This window comes from Panthera pardus, unplaced genomic scaffold (genome assembly GCF_024362965.1).
Source record: "Panthera pardus isolate Hobbes unplaced genomic scaffold, ASM2436296v1 HiC_scaffold_7, whole genome shotgun sequence".
Classification (NCBI taxonomy): Eukaryota; Metazoa; Chordata; class Mammalia; order Carnivora; family Felidae; genus Panthera; species Panthera pardus.
This window is the reverse complement of record NW_026527002.1, coordinates 52,225,853-52,247,956: the sequence shown is the minus strand read 5'-3', so window position 1 is coordinate 52,247,956 and position 22,104 is coordinate 52,225,853. Positions and strand designations below refer to the sequence as shown.

Sequence of the window (22,104 nt, the reverse complement as noted above, 5' to 3'; positions counted from 1 at the left end):
GAATACAGTGGCCTATAATCCATTTAAATCATTACAGCAATGGTTCTGAATAAACTGGGGGCATTTAAAAACTGCTGCTGTCTGGTTCATCCTAGATAAATTCCAGCAGAATTTCCAAGGGTGCAGACTGGGCAAGGGTAGGGTGATTCTAAGGTACTACTCTAAGATGAAGAACTGCTGCCAGTCACAATTTTTCCTCCTCACTCCTGAAAGCCCTTCTCTTTGCCCCTCTTATCTCTTAGACTTCATCTTCTACTGGCCACACGAACTTCCTTGCTGTGCCCTACAAACCTCAACGATGTTCTCACTCGCTCTTTGTTCTTGTACCACTTCCACAGGCACCCATTCACATGACTGGCTCCTTCATTTCTTTCAGGTCTCCACTCAAGGAAACTTTACTGGTGAAGCTTTTTCTGACCTCTTAAAAAAATACTCCCCCCATTCCATCTGCCCTAGTGTTCCTTTTCCCCTTTCCCTTATTTTTCTTTATATCATTTACCAATCTTTGACATATTATACTCTTGTTTATTTTTTAACTGCCTGCTACACCCAACTTGAATGTAAGCTCCTTAAGGGCAAAGACGCTTGTGTTGTTCACTGTTATATCCCTAGAAAAATGTGTAGCAAATAGTAGGCATTCAATACATGTTTCTTGAACAAATCCATGAATTATGATAGGATTGGGGAATATGCTAAAATGTGAAATGAAATCATGTCCTATTGAATATCGGTAAGTTTTGTTTCAACTCTGGAGTTACCTTTGCCTATCACAACTGTATTAATCGTCCTATTATAATAAAACAACATAAGGAATTCATGAACATTCTGAACTATCTTCAATGTCCTCCTAACATTTCTATTTCTACTCCCAATCATTTACTTTTCTTCATATTTTAATCCCCTGCTTTTCCTCTTACTCTGAACCTCTGGATCAGTCTTCATCTCCATCCTTTACCGATACCTTGAATATTGGTGTTGGCCATGTTCTCGTCCTACCTATCCCTGCATCTTCTTTTCTGCCCAGGATGGCTTCAGTGGTTCTCATTTTGACTGCCATTTAGAATATGTAGAGACCTTTAAGAAAATACCAACGGTGGGCTAGTTTCCAGCTTATACCAGTTAAATAGGACTCTCTGAGTTGAGGCTCAAGCATTGGTTTAAAAAATTCCGTGGGTAATTCTGATGGACAGCCAGAATTGAGAACCGCAGAAAGATACTGAGAACTTCTCAGATCACGGTTCAAATTCTTTTCTGTGTTTTGGAGAAGTAATATAAACAAGATGTAAGTTAGCAAGATAGAGAATTGTGGAAATGAAAGTCAACCAGGGAGAGACTGGAGGGAAGGAAAGGAGTCAGCTATTGCAATACTCTAGGCAAGTGATGAGAATCTGAATTTAGGACCCAGGTGATAAGGAGTAGAAGAATAACAGATTATACAGACAGGAGGCAGGATGTATCAAGTTATCTATTGTTGGGCAACAACCCCCCCCCCCCCAAATTTAGTGGCCTCAAAAAAGCAACAGTGATTTGCTTATAACAGTGGCTTATAAATCTGCCATTTAGGCTCCGCGGGAATGGCCTATCTGCACCATGTGGTATCAGTGAGATGGCTCTAGTCTGAAAGATGTACTTTTAAGATGGGTTACTCACGTCTGTCAGATTGGAGTTGGCTGTCAACTTTGAGGCTTAGCAAGGGCTGAAGCTTAGAGGTTTTTTTTTTTTTTTTTTTTTTTTTAGTTTTATAAATCTGACGAGGGCCGAGTGGGGTATACATTTGGGAAGACGTGCCAGTCTTGGCTCAGAAGGCTCCTCCGCAGGAAGGCCAGCTCTCAGTGCCTGCTCCTTCAGGGGTTCAAGTCCCAGGCCAGAGAGTTCCTGGTATCCCAGCCTTGGGCGGTGGGGTCATCCTCTCGATGGAGGCCGGGTGACGGGGTCAGCGCGCTGAGTCCTGCCGGCGTTGGCCCCTCTCGGTCGGTCCTGTGCCCGGCCTGTCATTGGCGGCCGGCGACGTGGCCAGGTCTGGCGTTTGGGACACGCATGCCGGGGGCTTCAGGAGGGCTCCGCGGGGCTGGCAGGTTTGCCCTGGACTTGGGGGCGGCTGTGTTCGTGCAGGGAGGCGTTAGAGGACATGGGCTCGGAGAGCAGGGGGTGGTGGACTGCCCCCTCAGGCTCTGGTCGGCTTCTCCCCTTTGGTGGACACCCGGGGCCCTAGGTCGGGCGGGGGGAGTCCGAGTAGCCGGTGACTGTGTGGTTGGGGGGAGGGGCACATGGCGCCCGCTGTCTCCACCATCTCCACAGCGCAGTTCATCGGCCTCCTGCGACGCTCTCGGTCAGCGTCTTCAGTGTTCCTGGTGGCGCTCCTCCCTGAGTTGTCCCTGCTACTCCCTGAGGTGCGGCTCCATCTCCTCAGGGGCCGCCTTCTGCCGCTTGGCCTTCCGCCTGCGCAGGCCTCTCAGGCGCGCCTTGTGGAGCGCGAGCCGCGGCTGCGGTCGGTGGTCGCCATCTTGCTACTTGTTGCGTTTCCCGGAGGAGAGGCTTCCGCCGGCGGCTGGGGCTCAGTGCGCACGCTGCCCTGGTCGTCGCTGAGGGCTTTGCTGCCTTACCACACGGTGGCTGCATTCCGAGAGCGAGCGTTCCTAGGATTGCGTTTTCAGTTCCATCGTAAGTCGCACAGCGTCACTTGCGTTATTGGCTGAGGCGGTCACAAAGGCTAACCTGGAAGAGGACGCGGAGGCCATTATCTTGATGGGATTGGCAAGGTTTTAGAAGAGGTCTGGGCTGGGAGATACGGTGGTGGCCAGTTTAGGCCACGGTCGGCTTCCGTCTTGGGGTCTAATTGGAAGGGGACGATGAAAACAACGAAGAAGGAAGGGCAAAGGTGATTTAAGTAAAAGCAGCTTTAAAGATAATGCTTATTTGGATTATTACCAAAAGTTAAGTACGTAATGTTATCACTAGCTAGGGCTGCAGGAAATACTGTTTCTAATACATGCTCTTAAAGCCTACAGTAGTGTGTTTCATTTGCTTTGTTCAGAACATACATTGGATCTGGACACTGGATAATCCTTCTGGAAGGGTGATAATTTTCTAAAAGCTTTTGGAAACCTTTGATAGCTAGGCTGTTTTCACACGTGTGTCCTGTTACTTGACTGAATGTACACAACTCAAACGACTGGTAAGGTTAGGAGAAATATGAAAACAAAAGAAAACAGGAAGCCACTTCTTCCAGCCCACTGTTACTATTTTAAGGGATTGATACAGGGAATTTCCTGACTTAACTTTAATCTTAAATTATATGCTTCCATGGTTGGTAATACAAAAATAGGCCCAGTGGAACCACCTCCTTGTCTTAGGTAAACTTATCAGTTGTTGGGGGGAGAGGGGGGCGGATAAAAAGGGCAGCTGGAATCATTGTGAAAAATGACCTCTCTGGTAGTCATGGGGTCAGTTGCAATAAATATTATGTTATGATGATGCCTGTAATAAGTAGTAGCTAAGAGAACAATGTTCTGGTTCCTTTGGACTCTTATCCCATTGGCAAACACTCCAGAAGAGGGGTTCACATCCAGCTCTGCCTTGTCCATGTGAGTTCTTGGTTCACACAGTATCTTAAAGCAGAAGAATGAAGGAGAGGGGGATTGAGAAATGTCTTTACTGGTTTCATTGCAAGGCTAAGCTCACCACACACTTGGGCTGCATTTTTTCCCCCTAGAATTAATTCAGACTGCTGTTTATAGGTTTGTTGTCTTTGACAAAGTTCAATCATGTGAAAAGGCTATAACTAAATGTATCAGATGTTTAATATTAAGAAAACAGGTGAGTGGCAAAACATACTCATGCACTTAGTAAATATTTATTAAATGCCTACTGTGCGCAAAACACAGTGCCAGCTGAGCTTAGAATCTTGTTCTGATTTGGATCAAATCTAAATGCAGGAGTTGATCTTATTATAATCATTGTTTTTGTTAGTCCAACATTTTGCTTTCACTCAGCCAAGTTTACAAAGCAGCACATTGCTTACAATTTGACTCATCAACTGGCAGGTTTTACTGCTGCTTTCTCTTTGACCGTATGAGTACACATCATAAAATCAGCACCATTGACTTTGAAGACATTTATTAAAATAATGCATTTGTGAGAGGAAATTTTATAAGACCTGTGGGTTATAAACTCCTTGATCTATTTACTCCAAATCATTGGATCCTAATCCTTGCAGGGTGGGACAGGTCCTGGTGCTTGTAGTGTGATGTGAGAAGTTTTAAGTGTATTAGTCACAACCGGAGTATACTGAGCTCCCTTAACAATTGGGTCCTCACATTTGTTACTTTTGAAACCTTGATTTAGATCCAACCGATATAACTCTTTCAGAAGAATGGCCTATAACAACTATAATTTTAAAGATATATTTTCTAAGTAGCTAACTTTGAGTGAATACATGTATGTGTATGTGTGTGTCTGTGTGTGTACTGCCAAGATTCTGTACATTTTATTTATGTAAAATGTGCCAGTCAATATTTACTAAAGAAAAAATTGAAGAATGCATCTCTCAATGATGATGGAAAGACAGGAAGAATTTTTCTTAGGTAGTATTCTTATATTTGGAAGAAGGTTCAAAACAGTAACATAGATTTTGGTGGAGAAACAAACCTATATACATGTCAGGCACTGGTAGTTAATGGAGAATAAAAGATGACTGAGATTTGGCTCATACCCTTTGGGAAGCTGCAGTGAGTGAGAAGAACTTGATTCAGATGTGAAGAACAAAAAGCACTACCATATATGCTACGGTATTGTCTGCAGAAAGGAGTTGAGGAAGACAACTTGGAGAGGCAGATATTTGAACTGGCTCGTAAAGCCTGAATAACATTTCTTCCAGGAATGGCAAGACAACTGTGTTTCAGGGAAAAGACACCAAGAAAGAGAAAGGTCCGTGCAACCAAAGTGCCAAACCCCAGGAACCTATAAGAGAAAGCAGGATAGGACAGATGAGGGAGGCCTAGAGAACTTGGATAATGTGAGACTTGAGGAGAGGCTGGAAAAGCTTGAGGGTGAAGAGGTCTTGAAAAATCAAGAGGGAGAAAATCTCAGTGACTATTGAACAACAACAACAGCCTAGTAAGAGGCAGCCTAAAGTAAAGTCAGAATTCTTTCCCCTAGCCTAAAAGTCCTTGCCTGGTGGGAACTTCACCTACCTTTATAACCACATCTCCTGCCCCTCTCCTCCTTACTCAATATGAACTTCTTTTGAACACATACCAAACCTGATCCTACCTGAAAAACTGTGCCCTAGGTCAGTGGTTCTCAATTAGGTGTGATTTTTGTCACCCTGAAGACATTTAGCAATTTTGGCTGTCAAGACCTACTAACAGAAGATCTACTGGTATCTAGTGGGTAGAGGCTCCAATACTGTTAAACATCCTATAGCAAGCAGGATGTTCCCCTACAACAAAAAATTATCAGTCCCAGAGTGGCAATCATGTCAAAATTGAGAAACTTTTAGGTGTTCCCTTAGCATGAGTACTCTTCTCACAGATGTAGTCACTCTGTCACCTCCTTGTTTTATGTTTAAATGAATTATCACTATGAAGTGATTCTTGTTTGTTTCAATTATTGTGCTGACCCTCTATCAAAATATAAGCTCCATGAGGGCAGAGGACTGGACTATATCAACAGCTCCCAGACAGTGCCTGGAACACCACAATGCTCAATAAATATTTGTTAAATAAATAAATGGGTGGGTTGCAATCCTGGTTCTAGCCTCTACTACCTCTGTGATTTTGGCAAGTTTCTAAATTGCTAATGTCCCTTTTTCTCATATGCAAACTGTGGGGCAAGAACTGTGTGTATTGGGCACAGAGCTGTCAAGAACAGTTCTTGACACATCAGTAGAGTGTCATTGGCACTAGTTGAATGAATGTTGAAAGGCAATAAATTCCTTATTAGAACGTACTAACCCCTTGCTTTGATTCCCGGGTAAACTTTAGCATTTAGGAAAATGGAAAAGTGGGTAGGTGTTTTAGCAAAAGTAGCTTGGGCCCTTCAAAATTAGATGATACAGTCCATTTTTTCCCTTGTTTAGAAACTGATTTTTTTTAAAAATATTTATTTTTGAGACAGAGAGAGAGACAGAGCATGAGCTGGGGAGGGGCAGAGAGAGAGGGAGACACAGAATCCGAAGCAGGCTCCAGGCTCTGAGCTGTCAGCACAGAGCCCGATGCGGGGCTCAAACTCACAGACCGCGAGATCACGACCTGAGCCGAAGTCAGACGCCCAACCGACTGAGCCACCCAGGCGCCCCTAGAAACTGATTTGAGATGCAAGTTTCTTTACTTGTGATTGGAAAGCTCCAGCCTGTTTTTGTTTGTTTGTTTGTTTAAGAAAACAAGACTCTGGTTAGACATTTTAGAGTAGCTAAACCATGTGTTCAGACCAATTCTGGCCAAACTTGAATGCTTAATGAGGATAGGATTAGTATTAAGCTCAGTGCAATGCACAGGGCTAGACATCTGGGTGACAAAGTAAGGACATGGCTGATTTTTAAAATAATTAGTTTCACAGCTTCCATTTTTGGAAAAAGCCTTAGGGATACCACTGGTTCAGAAACAATATGATGAGACAGCATTAGAGGAAAAAGAAAATGTCACATTTAACTTGTGAAAAATGTTCAGCGATAAACCAGATATTTTCTCCATTGGTAAAACAAACAAGCAAGAGCTAGTGAACTGGACCCAAGGAGCCCTGCCAAAGTCAAATCGCCCACGGACACTGTGCAGACTCTTTATTTCTATTTCATTTGGTTTTTTCTATCTTTCCAATACCTCCAGCATAAAATTAAAGTGGGAAGCAATATGTTCTGGTTTATTATGCATTTTTTCATCCTCAGTAGAATCTAAAATTATACCTAAGCAGATATTCATGTTTGGAGGATAATGTTCTGAAGCCTAACCATGAGAAAGATTGTATGTTCTTAGGAAAAATGTTTTAAACAAATCAATATTATTGTTGATCTTTTAAATAAATTCTTAAACTTATTTAATGATCTCTACTCTCCCTTTTCCTTCTTTTGAAGGCTGAATTGGAATGTCCTAGATATTCAGAGCCACAGGACAGAAAGACCCTGAGTGCAAAGAGACACCCCCCTGCGCACAAATGCACTGAACTGTTACCTTGGTATTTATTTGACACCAACTAGCATTAACTTAGGTAAGATACCATGTCTTTTACTAATGTTGGGAAAACATAAGAGCATTCAAGAGGGTAATATGTTTCAAGTAGAAGGTAGAATTACTTGCCTACAGCAATAATTTGCAGTACCTACCTGATGCCTGAAGGCCTTTGAGTTTGAGACTCCTTGCTTATTGAAACCCTTCAGATCATTAATTGCCCTGTAATTTCACCTTTGGTCATCTTCTCTGTAACAGGAATAAAGAAATTTAGCCGTAAAATTCAGAAAGGTGAATTTATCTAAAATTCTTAAAATTTTAGACCAAAGGAAATGGCTTGAGAAACATTTTCAAACATCTCATGTTCATTATTTTATCTGTGGAAAGCTATAAAATAAATACAATCAAGGACTTGTAAAATTAAAAGAGGTCTAGGGCCATCTAACCTTAGCCTCTATATCTGTGTGTGAATTTTCTCAGTTGTTGCATTTGAGTACCACCTCTTTTGTAAGTACTTGGAGTAATGGGGAGCTCCTTACCATACAACACAGCTTTATTGAGCAGTTTTATTGTTAGGACTTTATTATTTGATAAATAATATACCCACAATATAATATGTCCTCTATACCTACCACTGACTATAATAAATTCTGTTGTCAAATGCATATGAAGTCATGTAGGATAAACCTGATTTCTCTTCCATATGCTCATGAAATAGCCCGTTAGTTATTGGAAGACATGTCAGATGTCCTGTCTATACAACATCTTAGTTTTTCCAGACCAAAGACTCAGTTCTTTCAACTGTTAAACATGTTTATTGTGGTATCATAATCCTGATTGTCTCTTCTAGAAGCAATCCATAAACTTCTAGATACATTCTTAGTTATAGCCTATTTTTATTATCATTTTGGATTTGTTTTGGGCTGTCCTCATCTGACAGCTGAAACATTTGAACTATTGTCAACCATATAGCCTATATATTTTATGGTAAATACAGCTCAACGTTTGTTGTTTAATGTTTGTTTAAGTTATTAATCCTTTGTTGGTTTAAAATATTTATGAAGATTTCATACATTTCAGTACTTACAGTACCTGCAGGTTTGGTATGAGGGGAAAATTGATATGGTCTCAGGAACCTAGATATTAATTTTTTAAGAATAAACTAGAATTTATTCTGTGAGAGATTCAGAGGCAATCTTAGATTGAGGTTTTTTTTTTTTTTTCACTGCCATTTTTTTTAAAGTTTATTTATTTTGAGAGAGAGAGAGAGAGAGAGAGAGAGAGAGTGTGTGTGTGTGTGTGTGTGTGTGTGTATGTGTATTTGTGTATGTATGTGCATGAGCTGGGAAGGGGCAGAGATAGAGGGAGACAGAATCTCAAGCAGGCTTCTGACCTGTTGACCTAGGGCTTGAACTTATGAATTGTGAGATCATGACCTGAACTGAAATCAAGAGTTGGCTGCTTAACTACTGAGCTACCTAAGCCCCCCTTCACTGCCATTTTTAAATAATCATTTTCCCATTTTCTCTTCATGTCTCTTAATTACCTTTAGGTTTCTGCATTTCTAAATGTCTATATTTTCTTATGGAATTTTGAAGCTTCTGTATTCTAACTTTATTCAATTTGAGGAAAAGATCATTTTATTTTTCAGTATATCTGATACGATGCTTTATGGTTGTGATAATTCACAATAGTTAGCAAAACAAAAATGAAACTTCCATTTTATACCTATACAAACTTTGCTGATAAAGAAACCTGCTGCCTTACCTAGCTAGACCAGTAGACTGACACTGAAGTTTCTTCAACACATTAAGGTGTTATAGCTCACTTGAAAACTTTACACATCACGTTTCCCTTCAAGGGTTTTCCCGTTCCTTCTTCCTGGTTCTAATTTCTTATGATAACAGAGAACAATAGGGTGTTAATGGAAGGGGGATAGGGATGTCTGTGTGTATGATTGCCCACTCGTCAGTACTAAGTAACCCAAGTAGTCCAGGAGAGTTTTTATACTGGCTCCAGCTGTTAGTGATCCCAGTGGGTTTGGTGACCAGTTGTTATTGCCCTCACAGCACATGCTGGCACTATAGTGTGTTACACTGCATAGCTGGAGGGCCCAGCTGGGTCTCTTAATAATAATTTTATGGCATGGTGGTCCTTTGACCTTTAATCCAGAGACTCTTCCACATAATTAACGCCAAGGTCCCTGTTGGGGGCTGATGGATTGTCATTTATCTGCTTAATATTTATAACCTCTTATAAGCCCACATAAATTTTAGGATTTTCTTCTATACCAAATTTAACTTCAAAGAAAACTGTGGCTGGTCCTTGCCTTTTCCAGTCTAGGCATGCCTTTGCACCTATCACTTGTGATCTGCCCCAGAAAAATCTGCACATTCCTCTGTTAAGAAACTCTAGTCAAGGAGTGGTTGCTCGTCTTTTAGATTCTGAGCCCTCTTCCCAATTTCCTGGCAGGGCAATTTTTGTGGTACCATCTCTTTCCCCCAGTAAGCACCCAGGTAATATGTAAGGCAATACAAATTGCACTGTCAGTTCCCTTCCACTTTCTATTCATCTCTTTTTATAGCTGGAGAAAGATGCTCGATTTTCAGGTTTGCATATTTTTCCCAATCTTCTGCCTGGTGAGTTGCTTTCTAGCCAGGTAGTTTAAGCTATCCCCCTTATTGGTGGTCCATGGAGAGGATGGAGGAAAGAATGAGAGTGTGGTCAATATATGGCTCAAGTTGAAGCCGTATCTATCACTCAGTTCATGTAATGCTCAGAGACAGCCTTACCTTGGAGTTTTATTAGCTCCCTTTTCAAAGTACATTGGCACTCTGGACAATAATAATTATTCACAATAATAACGTGAAGATTTGTGTTTGATGACATACTGGTCTAACAAAAACGTGGAATTGAAAAATCAATTCTTGCAATCATGCATATTTGAAAGACAATTCTGGGAACTGTTCCTCTTTTTCATCTTTTGCAAAGCTACTCTTGTATTTGACAGTTTCGTAATTCAGATAAGTGGATAATTAAGCCCATCTTTCAGTTCATCTGTCTATATTTAGCAAGCCACCATGTGAGGATATGAAAATAAGACCTGGCCCTTGCCTTGGGCCAAGAATGGTTTTCACATTTTTAAAGAGTTGAAAAAAACAAAACAAAACAAAGAATTCGTGTCACCCTTCATGGCCTACAAAATCTAAAACATTTAATATCAAGTCCTTTCCAGAGTTCACTAAACCACTCACCAGTGACATTTTCACCTGAGTATGGTATTTTCATATTTTTTATTATTTTATACTTTTACTCACTACTTTATATTTATTATTTTTTATATTGATATGATTAATATTTAACATTTTGAGATATTTCACTTAATTATCAATAATTTTTCCGTGATTCTTATAATCTGTTCATTAGCTTTTCCTTTCTTTCTTGCTTTATAAATCTAGTCCGCTCTTCTACTCAATAGATACAGTTATTTTGGCAGGGTAAAAATTGAGTACAGACTACATTAAAATCATCAAATTGATTTCTTACATTTGATTCAGGCATTTTTGAGGCTTTGTGCTGAGAGCTGCATTCAATAAACAATTTTACATTTAAGAAAACTTTATTTGACTGGAATATCATGCCATTTGACTTAAATTGATTTATCAATTCAGTCAAAATTATCAATGTTTATATACATATACAAAGTATACATGTATATAGATAAATCGATATCTTCATCTAGGAATAATGTAGCATGTCAAAACATTGTAGTTTCTTCAAGTTGACTTACTGCTATATTTCAACACTGTCACCTTATATTCAGTACATTTGTGCATTTCACCATACATTTTTGGAAAGAGTTGAGTCACAGACATCCATCCAATCTAAATGTTTTTTTCAGGATATGAAAGAAAAATATTGTTTTAAAAATCAAGTGAATTTTAAATACTTTTTAAAACTGCACTTCTATCTGAATTTCCTGAATTTGAAGGGTCATGATAGCTTATCCCTTTTTAGTATAAAAGGAGTTAGGATATAAAGTGTTTTGGTGTGTCAATTTTGTATACATAATAATTCAAACATTCTTAAAACGGGTCTAACATGACCCATATGCTTTTATTCACTACTTGTTACTACTTGAGTTATTTTAATCCTTATCATTTATCTATTGATTATATTATTCTTTCATGGTATTTATTATGCCAAATAGAACCAGGAATAGCATAGTAATTGAAGCAAGCTAAAACCTTTCAAATGATGTCCATGAAGAAAGAATATTCCTGCAAAACCCAAAGAGGACTTAATACCATATTCGAATTCTTTCCATTCTACAAACATGTAAAACTCTTCTTTCTGCAGAGACCTTGTTGCCTTTCTTTCAGGATGGTCTTTTACCAACTCTTTGCTCTAATGATTTTCTCATTTTGGACCTGAAGTATAGGATCAATCCAAGGCATTAATCCAGTAACCCATGATTATTAAGATTATATTCACCCCTATCTGTATCTAGAGGTTTTGGAGTGTTGGAGTAGGAACCTTGTGTATTCTTCCTTACTTTGTGGCACAAACATCCAGATTGTATGTGGAGATTTGTTTCAGATCATTTGCTGTTTGCTTCTCAATCTTGTTTTCTAAAATATGAAATATTCTTCCAGAAGATAAGGCAAATATATACAGTGGGAAAAGACAGAAAAAAAAAGAGAGTTGCTATTTCACATGGTCACTGCCAGGAAAAGCTCCTCAGACACCAGTTATAAACTTGTAATTGTAGTCCTTGGAGTAAGCATCCTTTTGTCATCCTAGTAAGATTATGGAAACAATACAGCCACGATTCCTTTATAAATAATTCTGACATAAGAATTTTGTATGGCATTTTTTTTTTCTTTTTTTTAAATTTTTTTTCCCAACGTTTTTTATTTATTTTATTTTTGGGACAGAGAGAGACAGAGCATGAACGGGGGAGGGGCAGAGAGAGAGGGAGACACAGAATCGGAAACAGGCTCCAGGCTCCGAGCCATCAGCCCAGAGCCTGACACGGGGCTCGAACTCACGGACCGCGAGATCGTGACCTGGCTGAAGTCGGACGCTTAACCGACTGCGCCACCCAGGCGCCCCTGTATGGCATATTTAAATTAAGTATATTATAAGATACTTGGTATATATGCCTGGAGTCTAAATGTGAATTGTACATATAGTTATAATAGTATTTACAAATTTTACTCCATAATTTTATAGCTGATAAATAAATTATGGATTTAGGTTTGAAATTAGTTCTTTGGGGCAGGCTGTAGCTCATTAATAACAATTAAAGACAAAGTTTTGATTTTGAATATATGTTAATATATGGTGAGTACATGTTAATCTTTTTTCTTTGTGTTTATAAATGCATATTTAATACCCTTTAATAATTTTTGAATGAATCTTTTGCATGTGTTTTTATGTTAGCCTCTCACTATTTAAAATGCCAGTGCACTTACCTAGAGTTACATATGATAAGGGTAGTTGTAGCATAAAAAAAACTTACCCCCCTCATTCCCAGAATTATCTATGTGCTAGGGAACTTATGTTATAATAAAGTTTTGAGGCATTGACTCTTTGAATTCCAAGATCCCTTGGAGTTGGTCTCTCCCAGCTGCTTCTGTACCTCCCTGTAGTGCACAGGTCAAAATTGGCTGCTTTCCTGCTACTCTAGAGCTATAGGAAACTTGACAGAAATCTCAGAGACCTTCTGCCCAGATTCTCCCTCCAGATAGTTTTGCCCTGTTCACTTTTTGTCTATGAGGAATCCAGAGATTTTGTCTACATTTTGGGCTTTATCCAAATATAGGAGCCAAAGATTCCTATGCATTTAGATTCCTCAAAATTTTACTGGTTACTTTATCTTACCACTACCCCCACCCCATGGTTCAGCCCCAAGGGTAGAGGGTGAGGTTGAGTGTGCAGAGTATAATTCCCTTTTGGGAGAACATTCTGAAAGCTATTATCCCTTCCAGGTATTTTAGAAATGAATTGTTAAGGGTAAACTTACTCTTTATATTAACTCTTTTGTTGTAATAACCCTATCCTGACAAAGTGGTTGCTTCATGATATAATTTAATGGGGAAGGGCCACTATATTAAATGAAAGTATATGTCGGTGATGGACACATGCAGGGGGCATGTTAGATTTTATTAAACAATTATTTCAGGATATTTTTCTCACTTTGTTAATATATTGCATAGCAGATTATTTTTTTCAACAACTTAATTGAGATGTAATCTATGTATAAAATTTACCCATTATAAAGGTACAATTGAATATTTTTTTGTAAATTTATGTAGCTGTGCAACCATAGCCACCATCCAGTTTTAGAACTTTTCTATCACTGTCCCTAAATTCTCAAAAGACCATTTCAACTCAATCCTAGTGGGATCATTCCATTTTACTGCTGAATTAGTATCCCAGTGAAATAGTATTTTGTGGATATACCACATTTTGTTTATCCATTGATCAATTGATAGGCATTTTAGCTGTTTCCAGCTTTTGGCTGTGATCAATAAGACTACTATGAACATTCTCATAGAAGTCTGTATGGGTGTAAATTTTAATTTCTTTTAGGTAGATTTCTAGGAGTGGATTTGCTTGTTCATGTAATAAGTTTATGGTTAACATTTTCAGAAAGTGCCAGACTGTTTTCCAAAGAGACAGTACTTTTTTTCCATTCTCACCAGCATATATGGAGGGTTCCAATTTCTTTACATCTTTGACAACACTTGGTATTATATGTCTTTTAATTATAGTTATTTGGTATGCGTGTTGTTTTTTGTCATTGTGGTTTTAATTTGTATTGCTTTAACAACTAATGATATTGAACATCTTTCATGTGCTTATTACCGGGTCATGTATTATCCTGGTGAGCTGTCTACTCAAGTCTTTTGCTTATTTTTTAATTGGATGTTTTTAAAAAATATTGAATTGTATGTTTTCTTTATATTTTCTTGGTACAAATTTTCTATCAGATATATAGTTTTCAAATAGTTTATTTCAATCTGTGGCTTGTCTTTTCAGTCACTTAATAGTATCTTTAGAAAAACAAAAGTTTTTTTTTAACATAATTTTTTTTTTTTTTTTTTTCAACGTTTTTTTAATTTATTTTTGGGACAGAGAGAGACAGAGCATGAACGGGGGAGGGGCAGAGAGAGAGGGAGACACAGAATCGGAAACAGGCTCCAGGCTCCGAGCCATCAGCCCAGAGCCTGACGCGGGGCTCGAACTCACAGACCGCGAGATCGTGACCTGGCTGAAGTCGGACGCTTAACCGACTGCGCCACCCAGGCGCCCCGAAAAACAAAAGTTTTTAATGAAGTCCAGTTGTCAGAGATTTTATTTTTTATTTTTTTTTAATTTTTAAATTTTTTTTTTTTTTTTTGAGAGAGTGTGTAAGGGGAGAGAGAGAGGGAGAGAGAATCCCAAGCAGGCTGGGTGCTGTCAGCGAGCTGCAGTGCTTGATCTCAAAAATCGTGAGATCATGACCAGGACAGAAATCAGGAGTTGGACACTTAACCATTTAAGCCACCCAGGAACCCCCAAGTTTGTCAGAGATTTTTAAAATGGATTGTGTATCTGCTGTCATGTCTAAAAACACTGTCTAATTCAAGATTATGAAGATTTTCTTTCATATTTTCTTTTAGAAGGTTTTTAGCTTTAGTTCTTACATTTCAGTCTCTGAACTATTTTGATTTACTTTTTTATATGGTTATGATATAGGGTCTAAATTTAGCTTTGTTTTTTATTTTATTTTATTATTTGCAAATGCATTTCCAATTGTCCCAAATGTTCTAGCACCATTTTTTTTTTTTTTTTTTAAAGACTGTGCTTTCTCCATTGAACTGACTTTGTGGCACTGTTGTAGAAAACCAGTTGGGCATAAATGTAAGGGTTTATTTCTGAACTATCAATTTTGTTTTGTTGATCTATCTGCCTATCATTATACCATTATTACGTTATTTTAATCATTATAACTGAATGTCCAAATTTATTCTTTTTCAAAATTGTTTTAACTATTCTAAGTCCTTTGCATTTCCATATAAATTTAAAAATCAGCATGTAAGCTTCTACATAAAAGACTGCGGGATTTTAATGAGAATTATGATGAATCTATAGATCAGTTTGGGGAGATTTGAAATCTTTACAATATTCTGTCTTCTAATCCACAAACAATGGAATTTCTTTCTAATTATTTGGACTTCCTTAATTTCTTTCAACAATGTGTTACAGTTCTCAATTTACAAATCTGTATTTTTTTTGTTAAATATATTCCTAAATATTTTATTCTTTTTTGCTGCTATTGTATGTGTAATAGTTTTCTTGCTTTCATTTTCATATTGTTCAGTGGTGATAATTTTGATTATTCAAGCCCCTATCTGTCTCCCATCCTGATACTCTCCACTGAGTCTCTGGCTGGTTTACCAGTACATCACTTGCCTCAAACAAGACCATAACCTCAGACTAGCAGAGCTGCTGTCTGTCACTCTTTGCTTGCCACCAGGGTCACCACTTTAACTGTCAACACTTCATTTCAAAGGAGCCCGTTCTGGCAGAATCAGCAAGACTAAATAATTGTTTTTGGCAATTTTGCCCAAGTATATAGTTGGTTTTCTGTCAGATTGAAAGTTGGAAAGAACTTATTTTTATATAATTTTTTTCCCTAAATTAGTTTCAGTATTTAAAAGGTTGGCTATTTTATGCTTAGAAAGTTTTTCTTACACTTTTGTTTAGAACTTTAAAATCAGAATTAGGGAGCTATACATTGTATATTTTTTGCTAAATAAAACAACTCTGAAAATGTATTTCATTTTTTGTACCTATTCATGAATATTTTGTGATATTTGAAGGACAGAAGTAACTGATGAATAACCAAAAATATTCACATACTTAAGTCACTTTCTGTTAATTAGGTGAGGTCATTAATATAGCTTGAGTAGTGTGGTATTTTTCAATGGTATATTTCTCTTTTGAAAGTTTCAAATTTACTATTCCACTTCAGTGTTTAAAGGGCTGTCATAATTTCAATATTTATTCTGAAAATGAGAATTTTTCAGCTTCTTAGCTATATAATTGATTCATTACATGACAGTGCTCCAAAATCCACATACATGGATACAGATACTAAGCCAGAAGTGTTTATACAAGTTTTATTTTCCTTCAGTGTTTTCATTTATTGAGATTAGTAAATATTGTGTAATCTTTGGGCCAAAGTTTTGAATTCTAGAGATAAAATAATTTTGCTTTATTCTTGACTAAATTTTAAGTCCTTTGAATATAGATATCACATTCTTTTTAATGTTTATTTATTTTTGACAGAGAGAGAAAGAAAGAGAGAAAGAGAGAGCGCAAGTTGGGGAGGGTCAGAGAGAGGGGGAGACACAGAATCTGAAGCAGGCTCCAGGCTCTGAGCTGTCAGCACAGAGCCTGATGCAGGGTTCGAACTCACGGATCTCGAGATCATGACCCGAGCCGAAGTCAGACACTCACCCAACTGAGCCACCCAGGCACCCCTAGATATCACATTCTTTTAATAATAATTCTCTAATAATACTCTTCACAGATTCTTATATAAGTAAATTTAATAGATGCATTCACTACTCCACTCAGTCTCCCATTGTGGAGGTATCACGTGTCTCATTATGAAAAGTTAGAAACAAAAGATAAAGTACCTAGATATTAAGATAAATATATAAAAACCAATAGTTTTCCCCCCATCTAATGAAAGGATATTTATTTGGTACCTACATTATGCTACCCACTAAGGGAGGTTCTGGGGATGGTGGTAAACAATAATAAACATTATCCCTGTGCTCAAGGATTGTTTCTAGGGAGAGAATCAGCAAATAATGAACAAATAAATAATTCAAACTACAAAATTACTACAAAAAGGAATTAGCTAGGTGAAGCAACAGAAAATAATGGGAAAATCTACCTTGATAAGATGGTTCAGAGGAAAGTTTTTTTGACATTTTCCCCTATTGTTTCACTATTTTACATTTATTTTTTTATTATTTAAAATTTTTATTTGGAATAATTTAAAACTTATGAAAAATTTCAAAAATAAGTACAAGGAATGTCTGTATATACTTGTTCCAATTTATGAAATGCTAATCTTTTACAGCATTCTCTTTATCATTTATTCTTTAAATCTCTCTTTCCATCCGTGTACCTGTGTCCTACATAATTTGTTTTTCTGAGTCATTTAAGTGTGCTTCCATCATGGGCCTCTAACCATATTAGTTTAGTGGATATTTCCTAAGAGGAAGAATATTCTCTTACATAACCACAACAGACTTTTCAACTTGAGTAAAATTAATGTTGAGGAAATAGGTTAATTGAAACTAGTATTTCTATTCCTATTTTGTCAGTTGACCTAATACTGTCCTGTATGTGGCATTGTGTCTGTATTTTCTAGTATGGGATCCCACCTGGGATCAGATAGTGCATTTAGTTGCCATGGCTCTTTAGCTTCTTTTAACCTGTAACATTTCCACAGCTTTTCCTTGTCTTTTATGACATTGACATTTTTGAGGAATGCAGTTCTATCTGAACCCCCCTATGAACAAAAGAATGTTCCTTACTTTGAGTTTGTATGATTTTCCCTCATGATTAAATTCTAATAACTACAAAACAGGCTATGGGAAGACATTTTAAGACCAGGCACATATCCTTCTCAGCAAAACATTCCTCTGGATTTAGCTTCCATTGACATTTCTTTCCTGTTCAATCTTTATTGTAATGGTTGCAAAATAATGATTTTTATACCCCCACTGGTCCCCTCATATCCTTCAGAGAACATTTGTCATTCTCCTGTAAGGAAAGCCTTGCCTTTTCCTCCATTTATTTACTTATCTGGTTATTATTGGTAGGAATTCATAATTCCTATTTTTCAATGGTTTATAATTACTGAGCTTAATTAATTTGATGTTCAAACTGTCTCAGATTTGACCAGTGGGAACATCTTCATTCTGTCTCTTGTGTCCTTTTGATATACCCATCTTTTTAAAATTTACTTTTATTTATTTATTTTTTTACCACTTCCTCCTACTTTCTGGCACTATAAGGTATTTCAGGCTCATCTTGTTAATACCTTGTATTGGCCTTGATGTCAGTCATTTCCCCACATATCCTGCTCAGTAGGTCCTATATAAGCGGAAAACAATCGGTTATAAGAAACATCACCCATTTGATTCTAATATCTGCATTCATGTAATCAAAATTGAAAATCTCTTAGGGAATCCAACACGTCTTCTAAAAGCTAATAAAATATAGGAAAATCGAGCAAAAAGGCAGATTTCATCTCAACAAGTGAAAATTTGTTAAAATATTGATATATTTGGAATAATTTGGGATGGTACTTGACTCAACGGGTATAATACAGTAATAAGAAAAGCTAAAACAGAGCCGACAGTGATTTTTTAAAAAGGACTAGAATCACTAATTAATTTATAGATTATTGATTAGTGCAGTCTTGGGCTTTTTCCCTCATTGAACAGAATTCATTTAAATGGAATGGATTAAAGAGTTAATGCCAAAAATTAAATGTTATAAAAAAAAAGTTACATGTGAATATGTAATTGAACACAGAATCATTGGGATTTATTTTTGCATAAAAGCAAAAGAGAAACTATTTATTGAATTGTTACTCATTTCTACAAATGTTTTACCTTTCTCTTAAAATTATTTTCCAAAAGCTAATTATTTCATAACCTTAGAATAAAATGCCCTATTAAAAAAAGAGAACAGTCTTCATGTATGTCACAAATGTCTCCATGCAACTGTGCTTTCTGTACACATACCTTCTTAGCTTCGTGTCCACTGTCTCCTTTGTTCATTTTATTCCTGGTGCTAGGAAAGTGCCCAGCGCATGGTATGGCCTGGATAAATATTATCTGAGTGAATAAATCAACAACTTGAGGCAATTGGAGTAAATGTATTTGTACATGCCCTTCTAGCTGTAGGATTAAAATGAAGTCTTTCAGACTTCAGGCCAAAATTGTTTTCTGTACAATGTCTGTCATCTGAAGGGTATTTAGTTTATATCTGTGCCCTGATGGTGGCTGAGATGAGCATCCACAAACACATAACATTAATTGGAGCCTTCCTTTTCTTGTCCTAGCATATTTATAGATATATAAATATCTATCTCTCTGTATACATATATCTTCTAATGGACTGAATATTGAAGAGGCTTGAGGACCATTTCAGTATTTCAAAGAAAATGTGATTTTAACCTTTTTTAGATTTCTTAATATTTTGAGCACTCACATCCTCAAGGTGACTATAATTTAGAGGGGGAAAAAAAAAGATTGGAAATTACTTTGAAACCCTAGGAGCACAAATCTAACTGGCTTCTGTTCTTCAGTAGTTGTGAGTAATGATAACAAATAAAAAGGTTAAGGCTGCCAGCTTGCGCCCATAGAAATGCAATGGAGAGTTCCAGGCCTGCTGTGGTTCCTACAAAGAGAGATGTTGATTTGGAGATGTCTTTATAAAGTATGAATGAAAATATATCACAATTTTTGTGTGTGTCTGAATAGATAAATAATTATAAGAACAGTTATATTGACCTTTTTTTAAATACTGTTTTGTCAGGTTAGACTAAATATGAGAGATTCTATCTAGTATTTTTTTATACCTTGCAATATTTAGCTTATATGAGTGATGCTTAATTTCTGTATTTGAGAAGTAAAGTGCTGTAGAACATTTGTGTAGGTGTATGGTACCCTGTCCATTATAAATGCCTAATGCCATAAATATCAAAATGTTACTGCCAGTATCATATTATTTAGCTCTTATAATAAAGCTACTGGGAAGGCATTTCTGTGCCCCTTTAGTAGATGAGGAATATAGGTCACATAAAACTCAGGCAGTTTGTCCAAGGAACACAGACCTGTGAAGTGGCAAAGCCAGGGCTTATCTCCAGATCAGCCTGTCTTTGCTGCATGGGCTGCCCTTGACTTCTCATGGCCCCAAAATGTTGATTGCCATGTGGTTTTGATTTCTGGCTACAAACCCAAACGTATTTATTAAACATATGCAATTCTTTTAGATGTAGAGGCCCTCATATTCATATATTCCCTGTTGCCTTGCTAAATGGTGTTATAAATTACACTTATACACACACACACACACACACACACACACACACACACACACACACATATTTTTTCCCTGAGTATGGAAGAGAGAAGAAAGGAGAAATACTGGGTATAAGACAGTAAAGTAAGATACCTAAGAAAAAAATATTAGCACGATTACCTGATGTTGCTAAAATCCAGAAACTCATGAAATATCCTTGATTCTTAGTTAACTTTGTGTTAGATCTTTTGCTTAACACCTGAAACAGCTTCTGTGTAGGCAGAATAATGGCCTTCCAAAGATGTCCACATACTTATCTCAGGATCTTATGAATATATTACCTCACATGACAAAAGAGACTTTACAGGTGTGATTAAATTGAAGACCTTGAGATGCCGAGATTATCCTTGTGGGCCCAATGTAATCACTTTATAAAAGTGAAAGAGGGAGGTAGAAGAGTGAAAGGGAGAGGAGATGTGACATTGAAGTGGTAAGAGGGCCATGTGCTAGGAAATATGAATATGGGTAACCTCTAGAAGCTGGAGAAGAAAAGGAGATGGGTTCTCTCCTACAGCCTCCAGATGGAACACAACACTAGTAACCCATTTTGGACCTCTGACTTGAGAACTATAAGATAATAAATTTATGTTACCTTATTTAAGCCACTAAATTCTTGATAATTTGTTACAGCAGCAGTAGGAGACTAATACAGCATCCCACTATGATTGTAATAAAACCCAAAGTCCTCAGCCTTGACTCTAAGACCCTTCAAGATTGCATCTCACTCAACTGCCTGCCTCACATCTGAACTCCATGCTTTTATAATTTGCTCTCCACCAAGATGATATTGCTCAGAGTTGGTTTGCATAAATTCTTGCCTTCTCTGTTTCCTGGTCTTGCTTTTCTCTGCCTCAGGCTGTGCCTTCTTTCCTATTCTTTCTCATATCATCTCTAATATCAACCATGGTTCTACTTATACTATAGCCAGGATAATCAATACTTCAGATTTCATTCCTATAGGAAGTCTTCCCAGTACTTTTTCTATCCCTCAGTAAGCAGTTCTATGCTCCCTGTGATATTGTGATTTGTAGGAAATATATATTTGGTTTTTGTTCATGGTTCCTGGCTCATGGCTTGTAAAACCCCTTGAATTTCCTGTAATATGAGCAATGAAGGTGTTTTTTGTTAGGTTTATGAAATTATTTTTGTAAAGCCCTTGGGTGACTTAAGGGTAGGGATATGGTTGTCAGGAGAATTAACCATGTGATTAGAGGGTTCAAAGTTTCAGCCTCCTCTTCCCCCACATCCCAACCTCTGGGGAGGGGAAAGGTGCTGGAGATTGTGTTCAGTTGCCAGTGGTCAAAGACTTAGTGAGTCATACTGATATAATGGAGCCTCCATAAAACCCCAAAAGGACAGGGTTCCAAGAGCTTCCAGGGTGTGCTTGGGAGAGTGACACACCTGAAGAGGGCATGGAAGCTCCGCACCCTTTCCGTGTATCTTGACCTTTGCATCTCTTCCATCTGGCTGTTCCTGTCATTATATCCATTTATAATAAACTGGTAATCTAGTGAGTAAATGCATTTCCTGAGATCTATGAGCTACTCTAACAACTTAGTGGAACCTAAAGGGGATGTCTTTTGTAAATGCATCTTATTGGAACCTCTGATTTATAGACAGACTTGTAACTGGCGTCCAGAGTTGGGGTGGGAAGCAGACTTGTAGAACTGAGCCCTTAACCTGTGGATTCTGATGCTACCTCTGGGTGTTAGTGTTAGAATTGACTTGAATTGTACAATACCCAGTTGGCATCTAGGGAACTTTTGGTGGTGGT

At 37.6% G+C, this 22,104-nt stretch overlaps 1 protein-coding gene and 1 long non-coding RNA gene across 3 annotated transcripts in view; one reads left to right on the top strand and one right to left on the bottom strand.

Annotated features, from left to right (window-relative positions):
• LOC128775356 (uncharacterized) overlaps nucleotides 1-2,530 on the bottom strand; it is a 78,904-nt gene extending 76,374 nt beyond the window's left edge. The window contains exon 1 of the long non-coding RNA XR_008420087.1: nucleotides 1,651-2,530. This is a non-coding gene — a long non-coding RNA (uncharacterized LOC128775356). The remainder of the gene's footprint in view (nucleotides 1-1,650) is intronic.
• A 23-nt stretch (nucleotides 2,531-2,553) lies between these two features.
• ANGPT1 (angiopoietin 1) overlaps nucleotides 2,554-22,104 on the top strand; it is a 363,665-nt gene continuing 344,114 nt past the window's right edge. The window contains exons 1-2 of one of the 2 annotated variants that reach the window (XM_053896598.1): nucleotides 2,554-2,661; nucleotides 7,070-7,203. The gene's annotated coding sequence lies outside the window, so the exon portion shown is untranslated. Of the gene's footprint in view, nucleotides 2,662-2,685; nucleotides 2,879-7,069; nucleotides 7,204-22,104 lie in introns of those variants that run through there. The other variant, XM_053896597.1, reaches the window with a different exon arrangement.